The 8310-nt window shown below is 33.4% G+C and overlaps 1 pseudogene; it reads left to right on the forward strand.

Moving 5' to 3' along the window:
- Window positions 1-432: 432 nt before the first annotated feature.
- LOC102488528 (olfactory receptor 52Z1-like) lies at window positions 433-1247 on the forward strand (annotated as a pseudogene).
- The last annotated feature ends 7063 nt before the right edge of the window (window positions 1248-8310 follow it).

The following is an 8310-nucleotide window of genomic DNA, read 5'->3' on the forward strand; positions in this document are numbered from 1 at the left end:
TAACATCAAACATCTACAACTTGGGTAATTTTAGTGGGAAACAATTATAAAAACTACATATTTTAAATACTTTACTTATTAACAGTTCATTAAAATGGCAAAGGGAACCAAGGCAATGTTATAAAATGTGGTTTCAGTACAATGGTAGTTTAAGAAGAAGGTCATTTTTGTACCCATGAAATACAGAAATGTCATTTCACTTACAATAGATAAATGATTCTGGCAAAGATATGACAAAATGAAATTGCATACTGACATTGGAGAAAAATTAGGACATGTCCTATACCAAAACAAACAAACAAACAAACAAAAAACCCAAGGCAAAGAACTAAATTAAAAAAAAAAAAAGGAAAAGAAGAGAAAGATAGGTTTCTGAAATATATGACATGCTTTAATTTAAAATACTGGAAATTATAAAAATTATGTTCTCAGAACATCTGTTGCATGTTCATAGTGGCTGTTTCAGGCAACACTTTCTTATTATTCCTGATCCTCACTGAGTGCAGTCTCCATGAACCCATGTACCTATACGTTTCCATGTTGGCCCTGGAAGGTGTCCCTTTCTCCACACTCACAACACCAAAGATGTTAACAGTCTTCTGATTCTATGCCAGGAGTATATCTTTTGGTGACTGTGTGACTCAGATGTTTTTCCTCCAGTTCATCTTTGTGGCATAGTCTGCCATATTGCTGGCCATGGTTTTTGATCATTATGTGGCTATATGTTACCCACTAAGATATGATTATAACTCTTAAATCCTTCAGTCATTGGAAAAATTGGCATTGCTTCTGTATCTTGGGGATTCATCATATGCTTTCTCCTGTTTATTTTTTTTTAATTTTATTTTTTTCTTGGTTTATCAGCTTAATTATTGTGGAGGAACATTGTTCATCACTTGTATTGTGAGCACATGGGCATTGCCAGGCTGGCATGTGATAACAGTAAGATTAACATCTATTATGGGATAATTGTATTCCTACTTTCCACATGCCTAGATATACTGCTTATTACCATCTCCTATAACTTTATATTTTGTACTGTGTTTAGAATTCCTTCCCAAGATGTCCAACTCAAGGCTCTGGGTCCTTTTGGTTTCCATGTCTGTGTCATCTTCCTTTACTATACTCCAACTTTCTTTTCTGCCCTTGCTCACCAATTTGGGGACCAAAGCATATCTGTGTGTGTGTCTGTGTGTGTGTATGTTATATATCCTCCTTGGTATTCTTTATGTGATGGTATCCCATAGTTTATGGGATTAAGATCAAGGCAATTCAGGAGAGGATTCTCTGGACATTTTTTGTTTGTTTGTTTTTGTAAGACATTTGGTTAATGTAGACTAAACTGCTTAGTGGTTTTAATTTTCTAAGTAGCTCCATAATTGAAGAGTACCTAAAGTTATACTGAACATGTTGTATCATGCCTGCATGAGGAAGGACAATGACACAACATTTACCCATAAAGGAGATGTTAAAATTTTACCATGCATGTCATTTTTGTTTAGATCAGTAGGAGACCAAGGACTTCTTTTTTTTTTTTTTAATACTCTTCATTGTTTCAACAGACTAAAAGGATAATAGTTCCATATCAATTCCAACTTATACTAACATAGAAAAATGGAGGACTAAAAATGCAGCCTACTCTCATATGGTAAACAAATGGAAAGTAAAATCTCAAATCAACCTAACACATTTTCTGCTTATTTTCCTATATTACGTCTGTAGTTCAAAAGCAAGAGTACTCATATGGTTAGCATTATAACCCAGTAATTGAGTATGTAGGATCTGAGTTCAAATTTTGAATTTTAGATTGTTTCAGGAATGATTGCTCTTGCTGGGACTTTTGTGGTTTTTTTTTCTTTGTAATGGACATAAAGTACACATTATGAGATTTTTTTTCTTTTTTTCTTTATTTTTTATTATCATCATAATCTTCTTTATATTACATTGAATTGCATATAACTTTACAGTGTATTACATTGCTTTTCAAAAGGGAATGTCATGCATGTCAGTCAATATAGAGACATTAATATCCCTACTTCATCATTCAATATCATTTCATTGTTTTTCCCAATCATTATTATTATTCCAATAATTTTTTTAAAGTCAATCACTATTTCTCATGTCATGAGATTTTTTTAAAGAATTCACTAAGATGATATATAAAGCTCTTAAAACAGGGGCTAGTATAGGGACCTTGTAGTGGCTCAATGGTAAGTCATGATACTCTGTGAGGCACACCCACCTAGAAGAATGTTAAGAACATGGCTAGTTCATGTCTTGAGACCTCCATAAGCATGCTGAGCCCAAATGCACACATGATTCATGACTGGTGGAAGTTAGGAGTGGATCACAGTGTCACAACCTTGTCAGGGTTAATGGATATCTCTCTCTCTATTGCTTACTCTCTATTTACTCATAAAATAAAAAAAAATAAAAATAAAATCTGTCTTGCATACAATAAGAATGAAAGAATGTTGTCTCCTCTTGTTATATTAGCAGTTGTATAATCAGTCCCACAAACACAGGAGCTGCTAGACAAAGAAAGAAAACTTTGTTCTATTTTTTCCTTCCTACACAAAATGTTAGATATTATGAACATAATGATTTCAGCTAATCTTGAGCATGAAATTATTTTAATTTCTCAGTGTGGACACAGCAAAGCGATTTTTACAAGAGAGAGATTTCAAAACCATTAGCATACATGTAAATTAAAATCATTGAAAGGAACCAATAGTCCAAACTTCTCCTTAAATTAATATAAAAGTAGCAGTTAACCTCTTTGTCATTGTATGATGACACTACGGACTACATTTTATTTTTTATGAAAAGGGTTACAATTATTATTTTTATTGACAACAGAAAAAGGTATTCATTGTGAAATAAAAAGACCATTGAGGTTTCAGTGCACATAATAATATGATAATTAATAATGAAGCTATTTTACATATCCACTTGTACAAGTATGCACACAAACTCATAAATGCATGCATATATGCACATGCTTACATCCTTTATGATGAAGATCACAATTTAAAGCAGGAGTGTCCAGGATAGATGTAGAATATACTAATCTTTACTTGTCAGTTAAATGTTGTATATAAAAAAAAATACAAGCAAGGGGAAAAAAAAAACAATTAAAAAATGTAATACAGGGAGGGCAGCAAGTTGGTGTGGGGGTTAAGGTGACCACAGCTGGAGTCCAGTAACCAACAGCTTGAAAATCAAGCCAGACATATGTGAAGGCATGCCCAAAATCCCAAGAAAAGAATGAATGAGAAGGGATTGCAGCATGGCTGTGCCTGTGTGGAGTGAGTTCTCATTTTCTCTTTCTCTGTCTCTCTCCAGTTGTGCACATGACTATGGCAAAAACAAATAATAATAATAATAATAATAATAATAATAATAATACATTGAAATTATAAGAGAATAAGTAACAAGTAAGTGATTGCAAGGAAAGAAACTAAAAAATATTTTAAAAAGAAATGAGAGGGTGCAAAATAATACCTACCATTTGATCTCAAGTATACAGACTCAAACACACACATTCATATAAAGAAACAGATATACATTGTATATAATAATAAAGACTAAGGAAGAACACATAGAACTATACTGATACGTAAAATTTTAAGGTAAATGTTTTGATTAAAAAATTTAAATACATAACTATCAATTCTTTACTTTTTAAATGAGATGAATAGTACTAACATTACATCATTCCACTATTTTATAGATAAACTTATTGTTATCTTTACATAATATGAAAGCTTATATTCAAGTTATTGTTATATTATGCAAATTATCCTCCAATAAATAACTGCCTAAGGAAATTTTGAAGCTTCATATTAAATTTATTTAATTGTCTCATGAAATAATTATTTAAAAATTCTGATTCTTCTATCTCACACAGAAGACTTTTTGTAGAAGTATTTTATGAGATGGTCTTGTGCCTGCTTGAGAATATTTATTATCAGTTCACTGTTGAGCATGAACAATTAAAAAACCCTTTGCTATGGAAATTAGTTCACTTTTTTTCCCCAATTTTTTGACATATTTCTTTGAGATTCTTTATCCAAGTATCCACAGGGAAGAATAGGTTAAAATTTACCTACTACAGTCTGGAAATAGTGCTTACATGAGCTTGTTAATTACTTGATACTGATAATCTTTCAACACACAGAAATTCTCTGATTCTCTATTTATATCTACTTTATCTTACTATGCTGTTTCCTGCATAGAATTGGTCAAAATGCATAGCCATTCTATGTATGTTATTTTTTGTCTTCTTCAATCTTCCTATCACCCACAACATGTAAACCCTTCCACTCACATGATCTGTTCAGCATTACATCCCAGTAAGAGATTGCATACATACATTCTCTCTTGTTTTATATTTAGCTTCTCTAAAAGTAAATTGTGAGTAAATAAATTGTTTAAGTGTCACTGAAATATTTTATATAACCAGTAAATTAGTTTATTGGCCAATTCACTTCATAGCTATCAATTGAAATTTATAAACCAAGCAAGTTTGACACACTTAATATAAGACTTTTGTGTATCTAAAACATATTGGTTGTGAGGGATACTTTTAACATTTACTTCTTGAAATATGTTTTAGATCTATATTGTTCACTGTAACCATAAGTTTATAATAAGATAGTTGTAAAATATAGTACTGGGGGGGGGGGCAGGCAGGTGGCATGGTAGTTGAGATGCTAGATTCTCACATGGCTGACTGTGGTTTGAGTCCCAGACCTGGCTACTTGCTTTCTCATTTTACCTTTCTCTCTCTCTGTCTCTCTCTGGTCACATTAAAAATATTAATAACAAAAATAAATAAATAAATTTTTAAAATGCAGTAAAGTGTACATAAAATAACATATTTTGTAGAAACAATTTATATTTTATTTTAGAAATTAATGATGATAAAGATAAGTTTAAGTTTATCAAAATTACCAAATTTTTATATAATCACTGGTGAGGTTTTGTGTAAATGGTATCTTTTTTTTTTTTTGGAGAGATTTTCACTGTAGGGCGCGTGCGCTCGCCAGACAGACAGAGAGAGACATAGAGAAATCACCCCCCGGGGGGATGGTCACACTGCAATCCCTTCTCCTCCATTCTCCTCTCGGGATCTTGGGCACGCACGCACACGTGCCCGGCGTGAGTTTTAAGCCACCGGGTCCGGGACACGAACCGCGGTCGACTACGTGGGAGTCCAGAGACATAGTCATTACGCTAACTGCTGGTTCCCTGTAAATGGTATCTTGAGATAGGTTTTGTGTTTTGATGTTCTGTTTCAGGCTAATGTTGCTGCATATTTATATAGAGTAACATTTTATCTATCGCATAACCCAGTAAATATCCCTGTGTATTTACCCAAAAGATACAAACACAGTTGGAAAAACACTTGTACTCCCCTGTTTATTGCAGCATTATTCATAATTGTTAAGACTTGGAATAACAAAATGTGCAAGCAGATGACTAGATTGAAAAAAAAAATGTGGGATGGGTATACTATGGAATACCATTCAGTCATAAAAAGCAACAATAAGGAAAACCTCTCATTTGATACAAAGTAGATGAATATAGAAGAATGAATACCAAGTGACGCAAGCCAGATTACAAAGGGCTGACATTGTATGTGCCTGCTCCATATACACTGAATATCTGTCTTTTATGGTAGAAACTGAAAGAATAGAACGCATAAAAGCTGGGAGGTCAAGCACAGATAGAAGAGACTGTATAGGAGAAGGTGGGGGTGGGAGTCTCCGGAAAAACAATTTAAGACACGAGGATGAAAAGTTATCTGTTGATACGAGGTATTTGGGGATATATTTGTCTTGATTGACAGACACTACATGCATGCTGGGAAAAAATGTTGCAAGCAGTAAAGATGTACAATGATTAAATGTAAATGAAAACATTGAATTAGAACTGCTCTTTGTCATATTTTACATATGTCCATGAAATGTATTTGAATTAAAGTAGAAGATTGCTCTTAAAAATATCAATATAGGAACAGCTCTTGGCATAGCAATAATGTGCTACTCAAGAGAATCTGGATCCCATATGGTTTAGCTAGGTTTTTATGCTCAAGGGTCAGCCTGAAACATGCCAGGCACGTGTGTGAGTGCTGTAGATCAAACGGGCTGGAGGGCTAGATGAAGGGGATCAGAGCAAGACCAGATTCTAACCCTGTGAAGAATATTCTTCTCTCTCCCTCTCTCTCTATCCCACTCTCATGTGCACACAAGCTCTATTGTGAATTTAAAAAAAAATTTTAAAAATCAATATAATGGGGGGACCAGCAGTTAGCATAATGGCTATATCGCTGGACTCCCATGTAGTTAACAGCAGTTAGCGTCCCAGACCCAGTGGCTTAAACTCAAGCTGGGCACATGTGCGTGCGTGCCCAAGATCACAAGAGGAGAATGGAGGAGAAGGGATTTCAGCATGGCCATCTCCCCTGGGAGGTGATTTCTCGTATACTGTCTGTCTTCTGGTGAGTGCATGAGCACTATAGCCAAAACCTCTCAACAAACAAAACAATATAATGGATAAATGTCTCTATATTCTTTGGCTATAAAAAGACTTGCTAGAATCAAAACAGTAATATAAAATGAGCACGGTTTTAGGGCTTGTTGAGTTAAGAGCCAAGCTTACTGATGTGCTAAAGTTGATCCAAGGCAAATACTCATTCAAAATTCAGCAGAGGGTGCAAAAAGATAGAATTCCACCCAGAATGAGGAGGTAAGATGATATTCTCTCTGGGCCCGCCAAGTACTACAGAACATCGACCCAGGCTCACTCAGTTCTGTCACTCAATCCTCAGAGACCAGTCAACCGCCTGTTTAATGTTGGTGGTGAGGAATGGGTAAGAGTGAAGGGGAAGAAGCCTATGAAAGAAGGAAATAGTCTAGCTGAATTTCTCAACCTCCATTGGATAGAAATTATTCAAGTAAGTGGTTACACGATAGTAAAGCTGTCTTTTAAAAGTGAAAGTATGAATTGACCTTTAAGTGAAAGGCTGGCAGTTCAACTACTAGTTTTAATAGAGTCACTCTGAAGAAAATAACACCATGAAAACAAATTCAAAACTCCTCACACCTGTCTTTAGAGAATTAAGCATAAAATCTATTAGAAAGTAATTTTGTATATTATATTATTGCCTTAGAAATGAATGGGCTTTTAAATGATTATTTCAGAAGGTAACTCACTTGAAAACATCGACGTACATCAATACACAGTTTAAAAATCTTAACTCACACTATGAACAACAGTAATAAACATAAACAGAACATTAGGGAAATAGCTGTCACATAGAATTTAATGGTAGTGGCCCTGGAGAAAGTCTTAAGAAAGTAAATTGTCCCATCATTATTTTCCAGCAATTTAAAATCCCTTTATCTCAATCTCCCCATATACAAAATAGAATGATTATACTTAATAGATTTGTTGTGAAGATTAATAGTGAGAATCACTACCTAGTGCTTCTCTGGTGTCTGGAATGTATTATAATAGCCATGAATTAAGTATTGTGTTTATGTGTATTATTATTATTATTATAGTGCTTCTGTATTATTAGTAGTAAAGAGATAAACATTGCAAATGAACTATAACTTTTTGAGGGATTATTTTTTTTAAATCATATGATGTGCATAGCTATGGCAACTTAATTCAAAATCAAAACTACAAAACAGTAAAATATTGATCAATTGATAAATGAACAAATAATTCACTGAATAGTTTAAAATGGACCTACACTCTAATAAAATTTTGAATTAGCTGTAGATGTAGGCAACAAGTATAAATGTTAAAAGCAGTATTGTCAGTGAAAGAATCCAAACAGAAAGAATACTCTAGTTACAATTGCTTGTACATGATTTCTGCTGAAAGGTAAATGATATGATGAAAATTTGATTAATGTCTGCCAGGAAATTGAAGTTGTATGATAGGATTGACTTAAAACAGACATTAGCACAGGTTGAGGGTGAAAACATATTCTATACCTTGATCATAGTACTGGTTCCATGACTAAATGTTTTCCGAACTTCATGAAACTGTGCATATGCATATAAAAATGATGAATTATTGCTTGTAATTGTACCTTAAATTTTCTTTAAAATATTAAGTAAATCATACCAATATGACTGTAGAAATAGTATTTGGTAGAAATTTAGACATACCAACAAAGATTTACAACATAATTAAAAGAGGAGCTTTTCAATGTATTTTTAATTACTTACTAAGTCTTACTCTGTTTAACTTCACTTGACTCTCAAATATATTCATGTTTTATCTCTAGAT

The sequence above is a fragment of the Tupaia chinensis genome, unplaced genomic scaffold (assembly GCF_000334495.1).
Source record: "Tupaia chinensis unplaced genomic scaffold, TupChi_1.0 Scaffold144110_1, whole genome shotgun sequence".
NCBI lineage: Eukaryota > Metazoa > Chordata > Mammalia > Scandentia > Tupaiidae > Tupaia > Tupaia belangeri.